This window comes from Panthera onca, chromosome B4, assembly GCF_046562875.1.
Source record: "Panthera onca isolate mPanOnc1 chromosome B4, mPanOnc1 haplotype 2, whole genome shotgun sequence".
NCBI lineage: Eukaryota > Metazoa > Chordata > Mammalia > Carnivora > Felidae > Panthera > Panthera onca.
The window spans coordinates 141,172,171-141,191,309 of NC_138345.1; the positions used below are offsets into that span (position 1 = coordinate 141,172,171).

General features: G+C 47.5%; 1 protein-coding gene across 5 annotated transcripts in view; it reads left to right on the top strand.

The window, feature by feature from the left end:
* The first annotated feature begins 7,366 nt into the window (after positions 1 to 7,366).
* PPP6R2 (protein phosphatase 6 regulatory subunit 2) overlaps positions 7,367 to 19,139 on the top strand; it is an 80,575-nt gene continuing 68,802 nt past the window's right edge. For all 5 annotated transcript variants that reach the window (XM_078449235.2, XM_078449237.1, XM_078449238.2 and 2 more), the window contains exon 1: positions 7,367 to 7,598. The gene's annotated coding sequence lies outside the window, so the exon portion shown is untranslated. The remainder of the gene's footprint in view (positions 7,599 to 19,139) is intronic.

Sequence of the window (19,139 nt, forward strand, 5' to 3'; positions counted from 1 at the left end):
GCACCCCAAAGAAATCTTTTCTTAATCCAAGGTCCTTACCCAAATAGTTTCTCCTATGTTTCTTCTAAAAGTATTTCAGCTCTCACATTGAGGTCTGTGATTCATTAATTTTTGTGTATGGGTAAAGTAAGGATTTAACTTTTTTAAAAAATGTTTTATTTATTTTTTGAGAGAGAGAGAGAGAGAGAGTGTATGAGTGAGGGAGGGGCAAGGAGAGAGGGGAACAGAGGATCCAAGAAGGGGGCTCCGTGCTGACAGGATGACAGCAGCAAGTCGGATATAGGGCTTGAACTCACAAACTGTGAGATCGTGACATAAGCCGAAGTCGGACACTCAAGCAGCTGAGACCCCATTGCCCCCCACTTTTTTTGGCTTATAATAACCACTGTTTCCGTGATCATTTGTTAAAAAGATATTGCTTCCCTATTGAATTGACTTAATGAAAGATCACATTTGTGAGAGTTTATTTTTTGACTTTCTATTCTGTTCCATTGATCTATATGCCTATCCTCATGCCAGTTCTATACTTTCTTGACTATTTTAGCTTTATAGTTAAAAATAGTAGTGTAAGTTGTTCAACTTTGTTCTTTTTCAAAATTGTTTTGGTTATCTTGATCCTTTGCATTTCTACATAAATTTTAGTATTAGCTTGTCAATTTCTACAAAAAAAGAAAAACAACAAAACAAAACAAAACAAAACCACCTGCTGAAATTTTCCCAGGTATTGCATTGAACCTATAGATCAGTTTGGGGAGAACTGGCATCTTAATATTAGTCTTCTAACCATGACATGGCCATGACACGTCACTCCATTTATTCAGGTCTTCTTTAACTTATTTTAGCAATTTTTTTAAGGTTATTTATTTATTTTGAAAGGGAGGGAGGGGCAGAGAGAGAGAGAGGAGAGAGAGAGAATCCTAAGCAGGCTCCGCATTGTCAGTATGGAGCCCAGAGTAAGGCTTGATCCTAGGAAACGTGAGATCATGACCTGAGCTGAATCAAGAGCCAGATGCTTAACTGACTGAGCCAGCCAGGCCCCCTTAGCAATGTTTTTATTGGTTGTGAATTGCAGAAACACACCAGGTTTGACAATTTCGAGGAGGGCTCATAGGATTCAGCACATAGTCATTCTATTTTGTTACATTATATCATTGTGGTAGTAAAGGGATACAAAATAAAATCAGCAAAGAGAAAAGGCCCTTGGGGAAAAGTTTGGGGGAGACCAGCCTCCAGCTTCCAGGGCCCTCTCTCAGTGTAGTCACATAAGAGGCATTTAATTGTCTCCATGAGCGGTGACAAGAGTGTGTGAAATGTTGGCAACCAGGGAGACTCATTAGAGACTTTTATCCTCTTATCTGGAGTTTATATTTCTTTTCTAAGGCTGCTGTAACAAATTGATACAAACTAGGTGGCTTTAAACAACAGAAATTTATTGTCTTACATTTTTGTAGGCAGAAGTCAGAAATCAACGTGTCAGCTGGTTTGGTTCCTTCTGGAGACTGTGAGAAAGAGTGTGTTCCAGGCCTCTTTGCTAACTGCCGATTGCTATGTGCAAATCTGATTGGCTTGTAGATGTATCAAGCTAATCTCTGTCTTTCTGTCACTTTGTCCTCTGTGTCTTCTTTCTTTCCCTGAGAAGGACACTCGTCATTGGATTTAGGACACACACCCCCATCTTGAAGCAAGGATGATCTATCTCAAGATTCTTAACTTCATTACATCTGCAAAGACCCTATTTCCACAGATCACAGTGACAGGTTTTCAGTGGATATATCTTTAGGGAGAGAGGCACCATTCAATGCATGACAGGGCTGGTCAGATAGGCAGTCTCCATCTGGTGCCTGCCCAAATTCCAGACACCCAGAAAGAAAATGGGTGTTCAGTATAAATCATATTGCTTTTTTTTTTTTAATGTTTATTTACTTTTTGAGAGAGAGAGAGACAGTCCAAGCAAGGGAGGGGTAGAGAGAGAGGGAGACACAGAATCCGAAGCAGGCTCCAGGCTCCGAGCTGTCAGCACAGAGCCCAACGCGGGGCTCGAACCCACAAGCTGCGAGATCGTGACCCAAGCCGAAGTCAGACACCCAACCGACTGAGCCACCCAGGCACCCCTGCTCTTAATCCCCATCATCTAGTTCACCCATTCCCCATCCACTTCTCCTGTGAATGGAGTTTTTTCTTAAAAATTTTCAGATTGCTTGTTGCTGGTATATAGAAATATAACTGTTACTTATACATTGATATTGTATCCTCTGACCTTGTTAAACTAGCTTATTATTTCTAGCAGGGTGGTTCTTTTTGTAGATTCCTCATGATTTTTGTTTTTTAAAGTTTTTTTTATTTATCGATTTTGAGAGAGAGAGAGCAAGAGCAAGAGAGAGTGTGAGAGTGGGGAAGGGGCAGAGAGAGAGGGAGAGAGAATCCCAAGCAGGTTCTGAGCTGTCAGCACAGAGCCTGAGGCGGGGCTTGATCCCAGGAACTGTGAGATCATGACCTGAACTGAAATCAGGAGTTGGACGCTTGACTGACTGAGCCACCCAGGCGGCCCTCCTTATTTTTTTTTTTAAGTTTATTCATTTTTGAGGCAGAGAGGGAGAGAGAAAGCGTGTGCATGCACAAGTGGGGAAGGGCAGAGAGAGAGGAAGAGAGAAAGAATCTCAAGTGGGCTCAGTGGTGCTGACAGCACAGAGCCTGATGCATGACTCAAACCCACAAACCGTGAGATCATGACCTGAGCCAAAGTTGGACGCTTATGACTGAGCCACCCGGGTGCCCCCTCCTTATGATTTTTAAGCAGATAATCATATCTTCTGTGAATAAAAATGATTTTGCTTCCTCCTTTCTAATCTGCGTTTATTTTTTTTTTCTTGCCTTATTGACTAGCTAGAACCTTTAGTACAATGTAGAATCATTTCAAATATTTCTTCTGTTCCTCAGTGTCCCTTCTCCTTCCAGTGTCCCATTCCATGTATGCTATACCTTTTGTGGTTGTCCCGTAGCCCTTGGATGTTCTGTTTTGTGTAGTCTTTCTCTTTGTTTTTCGGTTTTCAAGGATGCTTCTGACACATGCTCTAGCCCAGAGATTCTTTGCTCGGCCGTGTCCAGTCTAGTAGGACCACAAGAGGTATTCTCCACTCCCGCCACAGTGTGCTTTCTCTGGCATTTGTTGTTGTTCTTTCTCGGGACTCCCATCACTCCGCTTACACGGCCCACCCGCTCCTGCACGCGGCCGACTTTACCTATTAGAGCCCTTAGTGTATTGGTCACAGTGTTTCATGGTCTCCCTCTGACCGTCCCAACATCCCTGCCACGTCTGCTTCTGTCTCTTCAAATTGTGTTTTTTGCCTTTGGATCGTGTAATTTGCCTTGGAAATTTTTCTTGATAGGCAGACATGATGTGCTGGGTCAAGTCGGCTTTTAGTAACGTGGTGGTGAGGTGTGGGGGGAGAGGAAGAATTCTAGTCCTGTGATTAGGCCTCAGTCTTCAGTGAGCCTGTGCCTCTGGACTGTGGGTGCTCCTCGGGGTTTTGTTTGTTTGTTTTCCTGTCCTTTTAGCTGGGACAGGTGTCCAGAGGGGCTGGAGGTGGGTATTTCCCTTCCCTGAGGAAAGTGAGGTTCCGGTTAAGTGGTTTTCCTTGAGGTCAGGCCTTGGTGAGCAGAATGACCAAAGGGCTCTTTTCCCTCCCCTGCAGGAAGCGTCAGGGGCCTTTTCTCAGTGTTTACTGTGGGAACCTGGCCAAGGTCCCGGGGATAAACCCCACCATGTGGTGGGACCCCGATGACTGGATCTCCCGAGGTTTTGAACTCTGAGTTGTGCGCGCCGAGCCTCCGGAGATCCATCGGTCACAGCTCCCGCGGCGGCTCCCGTTTGTGACTGTTCACTCTGGGCCACGATGGCTGGGATTTACCTGTTCTCTGTCATCTCAGGAGCAGGGCTTTGCTGTGTCCCCCTTCTCTTAGAGACCCGAGAAGAGCTGCTTTTTCATTCTGTTCAGCTTTTTACCTGTTAGGATGAATGGTAACTTCCAAGCTCCCAACATGCAGTCCTAGAAGGTAGAATTGAAGTGGCAAAAGCAGACAATCTTGTCTTGTTTTCAGTCTTAGTGGAAGACTGGTAAACATTTCACCATTAAGTTTGATATTATAGATTTTTCCGAATGTATTTGATGAACTTGAGGAGTTGCCTATCCATCCCTAGTTGGTTCAGAGTATTTATTATGATTGGTATCAACTTTAGTCAAATGCCTTTTCTGCAGCTATTGTGACCATCCTGTGAGTTTTGTCCTCTGTTCTCTCAATAGTGTGCATGGCATTGACTGAGTTTTGTTGCTAAACCAACTTTGCATTCCAATGGGATAAGCCCCATCGATCTTGGTAGGTAACACTTTTTACTTGCTGCTCAACTTGGTTCTTCATTCATTCCTGTTGATTTGAGTGATCATCTTATGTCATGTCCATTCAGCTTGAAGAACTCCCTTTAGTATTTCTGATAAGGCAGATCTGTCAGTAATGGATATTCTTTTTCTTTTCTTTTCTTTTCTTTTTTCTTTTCTTTTCCTTATTCATTTTGAGGGAGAGACAGTGTGAGTTGGGGAGGAGCAGAGAGAGAGAGAGAGAGAGAGAATCCCAAGCAGCTGAGAGTGCAGAGCCTGATGTGGGGCTTGATCTCATGCCCCTGGGATCACGACTTGAGCCAAAATCAAGAGTCAGACGCTCAACCGAGCCACCCGGGTGCCCTAAGAGTTTATTTTTAAGTAATCTCTACACCCAACGTGGGGCTTGAACTCACAACCCTGAGATTCTACCGAGTGAGCCAGCTGAGCGTCCCTAGGCAGCACTCATTTTATACCAGTTTTACCTTGTCCAATTTATTGGTGAATAATTTTGCATTTGGTGTTCTTACTGATAGAAGTTACTTTAGTTGATCCTTCTGTGTCAGAAATACGGAAATCAGCTTGGCTCTGTTTTAGCTGTGTTGTATACACCATAAGGCAGTTTAGAAGAGAAGTCTGTTGAACAGACATACATGTCAACCATGTCTTGTAAGCAATTACAGAAACAGGGCTCGTGGTAACTTTACGTATTTTCTCTTTGACTGTTACAGTGTTTATTTGCATATACTAATCATTTTCTTCTTTCTCCTTTCCATTCTTTTAAATATACAAGTTTTCAGAGCCTAACTTTATTATTTAGCTTTAATGTAAGAGCATGAGAGAATGCTCAAAGGGACAATGGCACAATTTGAGGAGTGATGAATGAAGCCAAGCATAGATACAGTGACGGTTGGGAACGGGCCTGTGCTCATTTGCAATGCTTATATCAGCTCTATCCCTGGGCAACCCAGGAACGTCTCTGTTACCCACCAGGCTGCGGCCACACACCCCACCCACACAGAATGAATTCCCACCTTCGGGAGGGGACCCCCTTCAAGTTATGTCCTTTCTTGAATATGGAGTCCTCTTTACTCTTTTATGATAATCCCTTGCTATCAATAATTTTATACCAAGCTTTCTCTGTTGAAGTCATTGTGTGGTTTCCGTCCGGTTATTGGACCACGACTGTTGATACAAGGCAGAAAAAAACAACAGGGGAAAGAGGCTTTGAAGTGTGCATGTGTGCATGCAGGCTTCAGCTGTGAAATAGGTCAGGGAAGCCCTCACTGAGAAGGGGCTGAATGAGTAAGATCTAGGAGGGAAGTTAGTAGGCACAGCTGTCACTAGAGGAAGGACATGTGCAAGTGGGCTATGGCAGGAGGTTATCGTAATTAGAAGCAAATAAACACGGGTAGAGTAGGGGAGATGGGATCAGATCCCGTAGGACCTTGTGAGCCACAGCAAGGACGAGGCTTTCTCCTTGTGTGAGCTGGAAGCCCCTGGGAGAGGGGTGTGATGGACTTGTTTCCATTTGATCCCTCTAGGTGTTAGGCTGATGTAAGCTGGCCTCTAGCAAAAATGCCAAAATAGAAGCAGGGAATCCATGGGGGGCTGCTGTTGTCAGTCAGGTAGGAGAAACTGGTCTTGGACCAGGGTGTGGTTGTGGAGAACTGGCCATATTTAAAAGTGGAGGCATTTGCTGATAAATCCAGTGTGGAATCTAAGAGAAGGGCCCAGGCAGACCTCAGGTACTCTGGCCTGAGCACAGGAAGAACAAGATCAGGTAGAGGGTTGCAGGCGCTTTCATAGTGGGAAAATCAGTGGAAACATCTCTGGCATTAGGCCCCTTGGCCCTGAGCCCCCCATTCTGCTGCTCAATCCATTGCACCTCCAGCTTTGGTTGTAAGGGGCCTTCATAGGCAGGGCTTGAAGGGCGTTTCTTTTCTCAATTGTAAGGCCGATGCTTTTTTTTTAACCTCCAATTCCTGGAAGCTCACCCTACAGAACTTGCCAGATATCTGCACCGCAGAATGCTGGGGAAAAGTGTTCAGGGGAAGACGTCTCACTAGAGACATCTGCTATAAAGTAACCCAAAGGGGTACTGAGCTGCGGGCCGCTGACCTGGATGCCGGGAAGACAGGCAACTGGGGAAGCAGTGCCTGCAACCGCAGAGCAAGCCCCAGACCAAAAACCCCTTCCCCCAGAGCGCAGCGTCTCTCTTGCGCCGTCTACTGATAACGTTTAGCATAGCAAGGGCTCGGATGCACTGTCGGACCGCCTCGGTGAGTTTGGAGGGTGTGCAGCTGTATCTGGCAAGTTGGATATTCCTGACACCTGAAATAATAATTTTCGTTTTAGAGATTAGTTTGATTGGATTAAACAAATCCAAAAAAATTTAATTTGCACATATTCCAATGTGCAAAACATTGCCTCTGGAAAAAAGAATAAGTCTGGTGGCTGCTGCTCAGGACGGAGAGGGGACCTCGGCACGGGGTACAGACGGCTGACCACTGCTCACTCTCGCTTTGGCCGTGCCCACCCCACATGTTGAGGGGTTCAGGAAACACCCAGTGGGAAAGACCTTCGAGCAGAGAGGAAGGCCTGCAGGAAACAGGGAGACCCCTGCCCCGGGTATGTGACCCTCAAATCATTTCGGGCATCTGGAGGGGTTGCTCTGTTGCTGACATGGCATTAGCAAATTCATTACCGCAAGCGCATTACCCCGAAGCAAGTTAATTACGCTTGTATATTCGCATCATTATTCAGTAGCACCCCAGAGGGAAAAGTGAAAGAAGGCCGCTCGCCACCCCACCGCGCTCCAAGGCGGTCCAACCCCCGCGCTCTAGCTAGCCGGCGCTTTGTGGCGAGCGCGCGGCCCCTCCTCCTCCCACAACACAGCCCCGCCCACGAGCGCGGCTCCGCCCGCCGCCCCGCCCCGGCGCGCACGCGCACCCCTCCGCGCCAGGCACCGCCCCCGGCGTGCGCGCGCGCTCCCGCCGCTGCCGCCATTTTGGAGCGACCCGAGCGCCGCCCGCGGCCCGAGCCGGTCCCGAGCCGCCGGCCGGCCCGCGCCGTGTCCGTGGGCGCCGTGTCCGTGGGCGCCGCGCCCGGCCGGGCCCATGTGCGTGCGGCTAGCCCCAGGTCGCCCGGGCTACGCCTCCGCCAGCGCCCTGGCCTCCACCCGGGCCTCCGAGGAGCCGCCGCGACGCCCGGCCCGCGGGGCAGGTGAGTGCGGCCGCCCGCCGACCCCGCCGTGCCCGCGCCTGCCGGTGCCCCTGAGGTGTCCACCCCGAGTGCTCACCCGCCAGTGGCCACCCCTCTGTTAGTGCACCCGCGTCTGTCCACCCCGTCAGTGTCCGCCTCCGTCAGTGTCCACTCACGGCCGTGCGCACCCTGTCAGTGTCTCCCCCCCCCTCCCCGTCAGTGCCCCCACGACAGTGTCCCCCCTGTCAGTGTTCCCCCCCCCCGTCAGTGACCCCCACGACTGTGTCCCCCTGTCAGGTGTCCCTCCCGACACTGTCCCCCACGACAGTGTCCCCGTCAGTGTCCCTCCCCCTGTACTGTCTCCCTGTCAGTGTTCTCCGTCAGTGTCCCCCCAACAGTGTCCCCCTGTCAGTGTCCCCCCCCCCCGTCAGTGTTCCCCTGTCAGTGTCCTCCCTCGTCAGTGTTCCCCACAACAGTGTCCCTCCATCAGTGGTCACTCCCTGTCACTCCCCCCACCTCTTTTCTTCCCTCCCCTCATTTTTCCCCCCAGGCGCTGTCCACCTCCACCCCCATTCTTGGTGCCCTCCCAGTCAGTGACCCCTGTATCAGTGCCCCCCCCCCCCAGCGCGCTCCTCGTCTGTCAGTTCCTCCTTCCTGTCCCTAGTCCCCTCCGTCAGTGCCCTCCCCTCTGCTGCCAGTGTCCCCCACGTCATTGCCCCCCCAAGGAAGCATCCCCCCCATCAGTGTCTACCCCGTGCCTGCCTGTCAAGGTCCCCCGTCAGTCCTGTCGGCGTCCCACCCACCTCCTCACTGCTCCTCCTCTCTTCCCTTCAGTAGGGACCCTTACCATCAGTGCCCTGACCTGTTTCTTAGTGCCCCCCTCCCCACCTGCTGCCACCCCTCTGCCTGCTCCCCCCTCTGCCTGCTCTCCCCCCCCACCTGCCCCCACCCCGCCTGCTTCCCCCTCCTGCTTCCCCCTCCCTCTGCCGGCTCCCCCCCTGCCTGTCCACCCCCCCCCACCTGCTCCCCCCCTGCTTGCTCCCCCTCCCTCCCTCTGCCTGCTCCCTCCTCCCCACCTGCTTCCCCCACCTGCTCCCCCCCCCGTTTGCTCCCCCCTCCCTCCCTCCCTCTGCCTGCTCCCTCCTCCCCACCTGCTTCCCCCACCTGCTCCCCCCCCCGTTTGCTCCCCCCTCCCTCCTTCTGCCTGCTCCCTCCTCCCCACCTGCTTCCCCCACCTGCTCCCCCCCCCGTTTGCTCCCCCCTCCCTCCTGCCTGCTCCCTCCTCCCCACCTGCTTCCCCCACCTGCTCCCCCCCCCCCCCCGTTTGCTCCCCCCTCCCTCCCTCTGCCTGCTCCCTCCTCCCCACCTGCTTCCCCCACCTGCTCCCCCCCGTTTGCTCCCCCTCCCTCCCTCTGCCTGCTCCCTCCTCCCCACCTGCTTCCCCCACCTGCTCCCCCCCCCGTTTGCTCCCCCCTCCCTCCCTCTGCCTGCTCCCTCCTCCCCACCTGCTTCCCCCACCTGCTCCCCCCCCCCCGTTTGCTCCCCCCTCCCTCTGCCTGCTCCCTCCTCCCGACCTGCTTCCCCCACCTGCTCCCCCCCCCCGTTTGCTCCCCCCTCCCTCCTTCTGCCTGCTCCCTCCTCCCCACCTGCTTCCCCCACCTGCTCCCCCCCCGTTTGCTCCCCCCTCCCTCCCTCTGCCTGCTCCCTCCTCCCCACCTGCTTCCCCCACCTGCTCCCCCCCGTTTGCTCCCCCCTCCCTCCCTCTGCCTGCTCCCTCCTCCCCACCTGCTTCCCCCACCTGCTCCCCCCCCCCGTTTGCTCCCCCTCCCTCCCTCTGCCTGCTCCCCCCCTCTGCCTGCTCCCCCCTCTGCCTGCTCTCCCCCCCCCCGCCTGCCCCCACCCCACCTGCTTCCCCCTCCTGCTTCCCCCTCACCTGCTTCCCCCATTTGCTCCCCCCTCCCTCCCTCTCCCCACTCCCTCCTCCCCACCTGCTCCCCCCACCTGTTCCCCCCTCCCTTCCTCTGCCTGCTCCCTCCTCCCCACCTGCTCCCCCCACCTGTTCCCCCCTCCCTCCCTCTGCCTGCTCCCTCCTCTGCCCCCCCCCCACTGGCTCCCTCTCTGCCTTGTCCCTCCTCTGCCTATCCCTCCTCTGCCTGTCTCCCCACCTCCTACTCCCACCCTCTGCTTGCTTCCCCCACCACCGCCTGCTTCCCCCCACCTGCTCCCCCTCTGCCTATCTCTCCTCTGCCTATGCCCCCTGCCTGCTCCCTCCTCTGCCTGCTCCCCTCTGCCTATCCTTCCTCTGCCTGTCCCCCCTCTGCCTGTCCCCCCCCCGCCTGCTCCCCCCTCTGCCTGTCCCCCTCTCTGCCTGCTCCCCACCTGCCTGCTTCCCCCCAGCCTGCCCCACCCCCCGCCTGTCCCTCCCACCTGTCCCCCCTCTCTGCCTGTCCCCTCTCTGCCTATTGCTTTGGGACTCCCCTCCCCAGTGCCCACTGTAATCAGTTCCCTCACTCCTCCTGTCAGCATCCCCTCTTTCTATCACTGTTGTAGCTTCAGCGCTCCATGAACCTGTCACCTTCCCTGGCCTGTCTCCTTACCGTTCACTGCCTCCTTTCCTCCTCCATCTCCATCATCTCTGCCTTCACCATGCACCTTATTGGCCCTCTTCAGTGGCTTCCTGACCTTGCTATGGTGTCTCCTACACACCTCCACCTGCCACTTCGTGGCCTTGACACCTGTTTACCTTGTCCACCCACTAGTCACTCACTGCTCTCAGTTCACCACTGAAACAGTGCCCTGTCACCCCCAGCTCACCCTCTCTGTCGTTTCTGTTCAGTCCCTGCCTCTCACTTCACCTCTCCCCCATTTCGTCACTGTACCCACCTGTCTTGTCCCTGTGGCCTTCTCCAGCCCCGCCTGTCACCTGCCCCTGTTGCCACTCCCTGCCATGCCTTTGGCCTTTCAGTGCTGGGGCCATCACTGACACTCTCAGCTGTTTACTTCTCCATGTTCCTTCCTTTCTGGTTTCTCTTCCATTTTGGCCACTCTAAGTCATGTCAGCTAAGCTCTGGAAGGTGAGAAGCAGCCAGCTAAGAGAAGAGTGGGGGACAGGCGCCTGGGTGCTCAGTTGGTTTAGTGCGAGATTCTGGATCTCAGCTCACGTCTTGCTCTCAGGGCTGTGCGTTCAAGCCCCGCAGAGTGGGGGGACAGAGCGTTCCAGGTTGAGGGGACAGCACGTGCAGTGGCCTTGCAGTGGGTCTTCTCTAGGAACCTAGATAAGACTAATGTGTGGCTGGGGTAAGGGGGAGATAGGAGCACAGGGTACCGCGTGGGCCTTGCAATCATCTGTTCTTGGCCGGTGTGGGCCTGAGTTGTGAGGGGGACCGGGATGGACGTTAAGTTGGGAAGGGCCGTCATCACAGAGGCAGGACGTGCAAGAGAGGGGGCGAGATGAGGTGGTGGGAGTGGTGTAGTTGCAGTTAGACCTTGGGGGTCGACTTAGGGAGATGTTTGGGAGGCAGAGCTGTTAGGACTTCCTGCCAGATGAGAAGAGGGTGTGGGGGAGAGGGCCCAAGGTGAGGTCTGGGCTTCTTGATGGGACTGTGGCATTGTCAGCTGAGATGGGGAAGCAGGATGGGGTGGTGGCAGGTGCAGGGCCTTAATGGTAGGTTAGATGTAGAAAGTAAGGCTTTCTCTTGGCTTTAAGTAGTGGGCGATGTCTGACTTATCCAAGGGTCATTGGCACGAAGGTATCTCGCAGAAGAATCTGGAGCCCAGAGGAGAGGTCAGGCTGCAGGCATATAGGACCTCAGCACAGGGGTAATGTTTAAAACCTTGGTAATGGCAGTTTTTTTACACACGCACAGCAGAACGTACTGATCGTTTATTGTGTGCTGCTGCTTGAAATGCTTTATGTGAATGAACTATTTAATCTTCACAAGAATTCAAGGGTATAGAAACTATTATTTCCTATTTTACAGATGAGAAAACTGGTATACAACAAAGTAGGTGATTGACTCAGGATTTATACCCCAGACAGACTGACTAAAGCCCCTCCCCCTACTTTTTCTTTAGGTTAAGGAAAAGGCTGACTTTCAAAATACTGTTTTAAATTTTTAAATAATGGTAGCTGATTACGTACCAGGCATATTTGTGTGCACACATGCATGTGTTCCAATAAAGCCTTATTTATTTAGGAAAGCAAGCCCAGGCACATTTTAAAGTACATACATTACCTATACCATCTTATTTAATTCTTTTTTTTTTTTTTTTAACTTTTTTTTTTTTTAACGATTTTATTTATTTTTGAGACAGAGAGAGACAGAGCATGAACGGGGGAGGGGCAGAGAGAGAGGGAGACACAGAATCGGAAGCAGGCTCCAGGCTCTGAGCCGGCAGCCCAGAGCCCGACGCGGGGCTCGAACTCGCGGACCGCGAGATCGTGACCTGAGCTGAAGTCGGACGCTCAACCGACTGAGCCACCCAGGCGCCCCCTTTTTTGTTTTTTTAAACAAAGTGCTTTACCATTTGATTATCTTTGTATCCTTGTGAGATCTAACAGACATTTTGACAGAAAGCAGGTACATGACTTGTACAGAATTTATTATAAACCAGAGAGTGAAAGCCAGTGCTACATTTTCTATTTTGACATCTAACACAGTAAGCACTTAATTCTTTTTTTGTTTGTTTTTTTGGTCTATTTATCTTGAGAGAGGGAGGGAGAGGGAGAGAATCCCAAGCAGGCTGAATCCTAACCACTGACAGTGCTGAGTCTGATGCGGGCCTTGATCTCACCATGAGATCATGACTTGAGCTGAAACCTAGAATTGGATGTTTAAGTGACTGAGCCACCCAGGTGCCCCAGAATTTAATTCTTAAAACAACTTAATGATATAGCTAATCTTTTTTTCTTTAAACATTTTAAATTTTATTTTGGAGAGAGAGTGCTCATGTGCATGCAAGAGAGGTGGGCAGAGGGGGGAAAGTGAGAGAAACCTAAGCAGGCTCCACGCTCAGTGTGGAGCCCGACGTGGGGCTCGAGCCTGTGACCTTGGGATCATGACCTGAGCTGAAATCCAGTCGATACTCAACCAACTGAGCCACCCAGGTGCTCCTATAGTTACTCTCAATATTCCTATTACCATTTATGTGAGAACATTGAGGCACAAATTAAGAAATGTACCCAAGGTCACAGTAAATAAATGAGAACCAGAACTCAGCCTAGGTGGTCAGACTCTAGAGGTTGTGTTTTTCATTCTCACCTCCTGTGGTTCATACACAGGGTAGTCTGAACTCAGAGTATAATTCTGGAAGGTATCAAAATGGGTATCGTGAAGTCAGTCTCATTCTCACCCCATTCCTCAGCCATTGACTTCTTAGAAAACCTGTCACATCCATGTACAGCAAGCAGCTTTCTTCTTTTTAACACAGAATGTACGATTTTTTATTTCTTTAAAAATATTCTACCACTAAAAATTATTGAATATTTTATACCCAGTAAAATGTACAGATCTTAAATATGCTTGATGAATTTTAGCAAATGTGTACACCACAAGTGTGTACACGAAAGTGTGTCCATCACTCATGTCAAGATATAGAACATTTCTATCTCTCCTAAAAGTTTCCTTCTGTCCCTTTTCAGTTACTACAACCAACCCCCAAATCCTGAGGCAACCATTGTTCTGATTTCTGTCATTACAGATTAATTTTGCAGGTCCTCAAACTTCATGTAAATGAAATCATAAAATATGTGCTTTTTTGTGTATGTCTTCTTTGGCTCAGTGTAACGTTTTTAGATCTTCTTTACTTATTTAAAAAGTAATCTCTGGGGTGCCTGGGTGACTCAATGGGTTAAGCGTCCGGCTTTGGCTCTGATCATGGTCTCACCGTTTGTGGGTTCGAGCCCCACATCGGGCTCTGTGCTGACAGCTCAGAGCCTGGAGCCTGCTTCAAGTTCTGTGTCTCCTGCTCTCTCTGCCCCTCCCCTGCTCATACTTTGTCTCTCTCTCTCTCAAAAATAAACAAACATTAAAAAAAGAAAAAAAGTAATCTCCATGCCCAACATGGAGCTTGAACTCATGACCCTGAGATCAAGAGTCGCATGCTCTACTGACCGAGCCAGTCGGGTGCCCCTTGAGATTTATTGATTTTAATGCCTATATCTGTAGTTTGTGCTTTTCATTTGAGTAGTACTCATTTGTATGAAAATATAATTTATGTTTTTTTTTTTCCTGTTGATGGGTGTCTGGGTTGTTTTTACTTTTTGGCTAGTATGACTAAAGTCACTGAAGATTCTTATGCATGTCTTCTGTGGACGTACATTATTCCTTTGGGGTAAATATTTAGGAGTGGTACTGCTGAGGGTCATAGTGTAGATACATTTTGAACTTTTTTCAAAAACCGCAAACTATTTTTCAAACTGATACCATTTTCCACTCCCACAGTAATGTATGAGAGTTCTAGTTTCTCTACATCTATGTCAGCCCTTGGCGTTGTCAGTCTTTTATGTATGTATGTATGTATGTCAGTCTTTTTAATTTTAGCTATTCAGTTGGTAGTGAGTGATATCTCACTATGGTTTTAATTTGTATTTTTCTTTAAGTTTTTTTTTTTTAAAGTTTACTTAGAAAGTGTGAGTGGGGAGGGCAGAGAGAGAGAGAGAGGGAGAGAGAGAGAGAGAGAGAGAGAGAATGAGAATATCCCAAGCAGGTTCTGAACTGTCTGCACAGAGCCCCGATGCGGGACTCAGACTCACAAACCAAGCCTCACAAACTGAACCCAACTGTTAGATCATGACCTAAGCCAGAGTTGGATGCTTAACCTCTGAACTGCCTGAGCCACCCAGGTGCCCCTAATTTGCATTTTTCTGATGAATAATGATGGTGAACAACTTTGGTTTGGTTTGGTTTTTTGGTGAACACCTTTTTTTTTTTTCTTTTTGAGATTGACAGAGCACGAGTTGGGGAGGGGCAGAGAGAGAGTGAGACACACACACACACACACACACACACACACACACACAGCAGAATCCAAAGCAGGCTCCAGGCTCTGAGCTGTCAGCAGAGAGCCTGACACGGGTTTGAAGGGCTTGAACTCACAAGAGAGAGCCGAGGGATCATGACCTGAGTCCAAGTCAGATGCTTAAAGGACTGACCTACCCCGGTGCCCCAATGAACAACTTTTTATATGCTAATTAGCTACTTAGATATTTTTCTTGTGAAGTGTCAGGTTTTTAATCCATTCTTCATTGGATTTTTTTTTTTTTTTTTTATTCATTTTAAGAGTTAAAATGACCTCCAGGATCAAGAGTTGCATGTTCTACTGACTGAGCCAGCCAGGCACTCCTTGCCTATTTTTTTTCTTAATGGTGTCTTTTGATGAACAGAAAATTTTAATTTAGGTGAAGTAAATTTTTGTCTCTCTCTCTCTCTCTATATATATATATTTTTAGTAATTTCTACACCCAATATGGGGCTCCAATTCACAACCCTAAGTTCAAGAGTCGCACATTCCTCCGACTGAGACAGCCAAGTGCCCTGTTGGTAGTTTTCTTTTATGTTTATTATGTGTCCTTACAAAATTTTGCCTGCACCAGTGTTGTGAAGACACTATCTTTTTTTTTTTTTGTAAAAGTTTTCTTTTTTAAAGATTTTATTTATTTTATTAAAAACATTTTCTTTTAAGTTTATTTATTTTGAGAGAGACAGAGACAGGACGAGTGGAGGAGGGGCAGAGAGAGAGGGAGACAGAGCATCCCAAGCAGGCTCTGTGCTGCCAATGCAGAGCTGGATGTGGGGCTTGAACCCATGAAACTGCGAGATCATGACTTGAGCTGAAACCAAGAATTGGACGCTTAACTGACTGAGTCACCCTAAAGATTTTATTTTTAAGTAACCTCTACACCCAATGTGGGGCTCAAACTCACAACCCTAAGATCGAGTCACACATTCCACTGACTGAACCAGCCAGGCACCCCTATGAAAGTTTTATAGTGGTAGCTTTTGTATTTTGGTTTATGATTCACCTTTTTCTTTTTAACAGCTTTATGGAGATGTAATTGATGTACAATAAACCACACGTTTAAAGTGTAAAATTGGATAAGTTTTGACATGTATATACCTGTGAAATTATCACCACAGTGTAGTGAATGTCTATCATCCCCCAGATTTCCTCATTTCATTTTGGGAACCGTCCCTCCCACCCTTTCCTGCCTCCATCTCCAAGCAAATACAGATTTCCTTTCTGAATCCTTCTTGCATTAGTTTTTTATTTTAAAAAAAATTGTAAATGTTTTTACTTAATTTTTGATAGAGAGCACGCGTGAGCAGGGGGAGGGGCAGAGAGAGAGGGAGACCAAGAATCTGAAGCAGGCTCCAGGCTCTGAGCTGTCAGGCACAGAGCCTGATGCAGGGCTCGAACTTGTGAACTGCAAGATCATGACCTGAGCCGAAGTCAGACGCTTAACTGACTGAGCCACCCAGGCTCAGTTCTTGCATTAGTTTTTTTTTTTTTTTAATGTTTATTTATTTTTGAGAGAGAGAGAGAAAAACAGAGCATGATTGGGGAGGGGCAGAGAGAGAGGGAGAGAGAGACAGAATCCAAAACAGGCTCCAGGCTCTGAGCTGTCAGCACAGAGTCTGATGTGGGGCTCGAACTCCTGAACCATGAGATCATGACCTGAGCTGAAGTCGGACGCTCAACCGACTGAGCCACCCAGGTGCCCCTTGCATTAGTTTTTAATGTCAGGTGAAATCAGGATACTTCCTCCCTGCCCTTCCCTCATGGGGTTATGTAATCATTCTAGCATCATTTTTTAGAGCCTTTGTCATAAATTAATTGAACATGCGTGTGCAGGCTTCTTTTTGGGTTTTGTTACATTCTCTTGGTCTGTTTTTCTATCTTATGTCAATACCACAGTGTATTAATTACTGTAATTTAGAGGTAGTATAAGTCCTCCACCTTTAATCCTCTACAAAATTGTCTTGCCAGTTTTAGAATAACCTCTTCACTATGTACAGAAATTTTTGCTGGAAGTTTGGTTGGGGTTATATTGAATCTGTAGATTTATTTTATTTTATTTTATTTAACGTTTATTTTTGAGAGAAAGAGAGCACGCACACCCACAGGGGAGGGGCAGAGAGACAGAAAGACAGAGGATCTGAAATGGACTGTGCGCTGATAGCAGCAAGCCCAGTGGGGGGCTCAAGCTCATGAATGGTTAGATCTTGTACCTGAGCTGAAGTTGGATGTTTAACTGATTGAGCCACCCTTTGCCACCCAGGTGCTCCTCAATACGGTGTATTATATTAATTTTCAGATGTTAAAGCAACTTTGGAGTCTTAGGTTAAATCTGCTTGGTGTGGTATATAATGCTTTAATTTTTTTTTTTTTTTTTTTTTTTTTTAATAATTTAGAGCTTGAGCATGGGACGGGGCAGAGAGAGAGAGAGAGAGAGAGAGAGAGAGAGAGAGAGAGAGAGAGACTGACTCTCAAACAGGCTCCACCAGTGTGGAGCTTCACGCTGGGCTTGATCCCACGACTCCAGGATCATGACCTGAGCCAAAATCTAGAGGTGGATGTTCAACCATGACTGAGCTACCTAGGTGCCCCTATAATGGTTTTTATAGGTGGATGGATTTGGTTTGCTAGTGTTTTGTTGAAGACTTTATATATATTCATAAGAGATTTGTGAATGACTTTCTTTTTATATGATATCATTGGTTTTGGTAATACTAGCACCTTGGAATGAGTTGGGAAGTTGTTCTTTCCTTTTTGCAGATCAGTTTTCTATGTGGGATCATTTTATTTCAGCCTGAAGCACTTCCTTCAGTATCGCTTACATTGTGGATATGCTGGGAACAGAGTCTCTGTTTTTGGTTGTCTGAAAAGGTCTTTTTTTTATTATTATTATTTTATTTTGTCATGATAAGTGTACTTTTTAGTTCTCCTTCTGTGTTTAATTCCCATCCTCCCTATTTCACCCACCTCCCCTCTGGTGACCATCAGTGTGTTCTGTACAGTGAAGATGTGAAGGTCTTTATCCTTCAGTTTTGAAGGACATTTTTGTTGAATATAAAATTCTAGGTTGATAGCTTTTTTTCTTTTAGCACTTTTAAGTGCTTTTAGCATCTGTTGTTTCTAAGAAGTCAGCTATCATTCTTGTTCACCTGGTATCTTCTTTCCTACTGTGTTTAAGGTATTTTATATACTTATTTTAAATAAATTATTTTTATTGTTTTTCAATTTGACTATAATTTTTCTAGGTATAGTGTTTTTGTGTTTTTCCTTTTTGGGATTTATTTAGTTCGTTGGATCTTTGTGTTGATGTGTTTAATAAACTTTGGAAAATTTTTGGCCATTGACTCTTAAATATTTCTGAAATATTTTTTCTGCTTCATATTTTTTCTCCTCTTGGGACTCCAGTGATACTTATTTTACATGGTTTGACATTTTCCCGTAGGTTTTGAATGTTTGTATTTGTAATATTCCTTTTCTTTCTATTTATATATGTATATTTTCTATTCATCTATCTTCAGAGTCCCTGTTTTCTGTTTTGTGATCATTGTGTTAATTCTGTCCAGTAGTGTTTTGATTTAACATACTGTATTTTTCAGTTTAGAATTTCCTTTTGGTTTTTCCATCACGTTTGTTAATGAATATTAGCTCTGCTAATGAATATTTTCATTCCTTCTGACCATTTCTCCAAATGTTTTAATATATTATAATTGCTGTTTTGAAGTTCTCATCTGCCAGTTCCAACATACGATCTTTGTGGGTCCTATAGATTGTTTTTTCTCTTCATCATGGGTCACCTTTTCCTGGTTTGCATGTCTAGTAATTTTTTATCATACAATGAACATTATGCACGGTGCATTATAGAGACTCTATTTGGGGTTCTCTTCCTATAAAGGATCTTGAGTTTTGTGAGGGCAGACTTAAATTACTGGGAGATCATCTTGACCCTGTAGAAGCTTGTAGCCTGTAGGGTGGATCTGTTTTGTTTTGCCTTGTGTTTTAAGACATGACCTTTAGTTCTGGAATATGGTTTTTACTCCTCTAAGGTGTGACCTGTCTAGGATTTTAATGGAAAACCTTTCTAATTTGCCAGAACTGAAACTCTAAATTGTCTTCCCAGGACTGGACAGCAGCTGGCGTCTTTGCTTAGCTCTTTGTCCTCACAACAGTTGCTTTCTGCTTGTTTTTCTTTTTAGTTTTTCAGCTTTATTGAGATATAATTGACAAAGTTGTAAGTTATTGAAGTACGTTATGATGATTTGATGTATGTATGCATTATGAAAGGACTCTCCCCATCTGGTTAGTTGTTACATCTGTCACCTCACATATTTATCTTAGTGTGTGTGTGTGTTTGAGAACACTTAGGTTGGGGTGTCTGGGTGGCTTGGTTGGTAAAGCATCCAACTCTTGATCTCAAGTCTTTATCTCAGGGTCATGAGTTCAGGCCCTGCATTGGTCTCTGTGCTGGGCATGAAGCCTACTTAAGAAACAAAACAAAAAAACCTCAGTTAAGTTGTGCTCTCTACAGCGTTCTCAGCTGTAGTCACC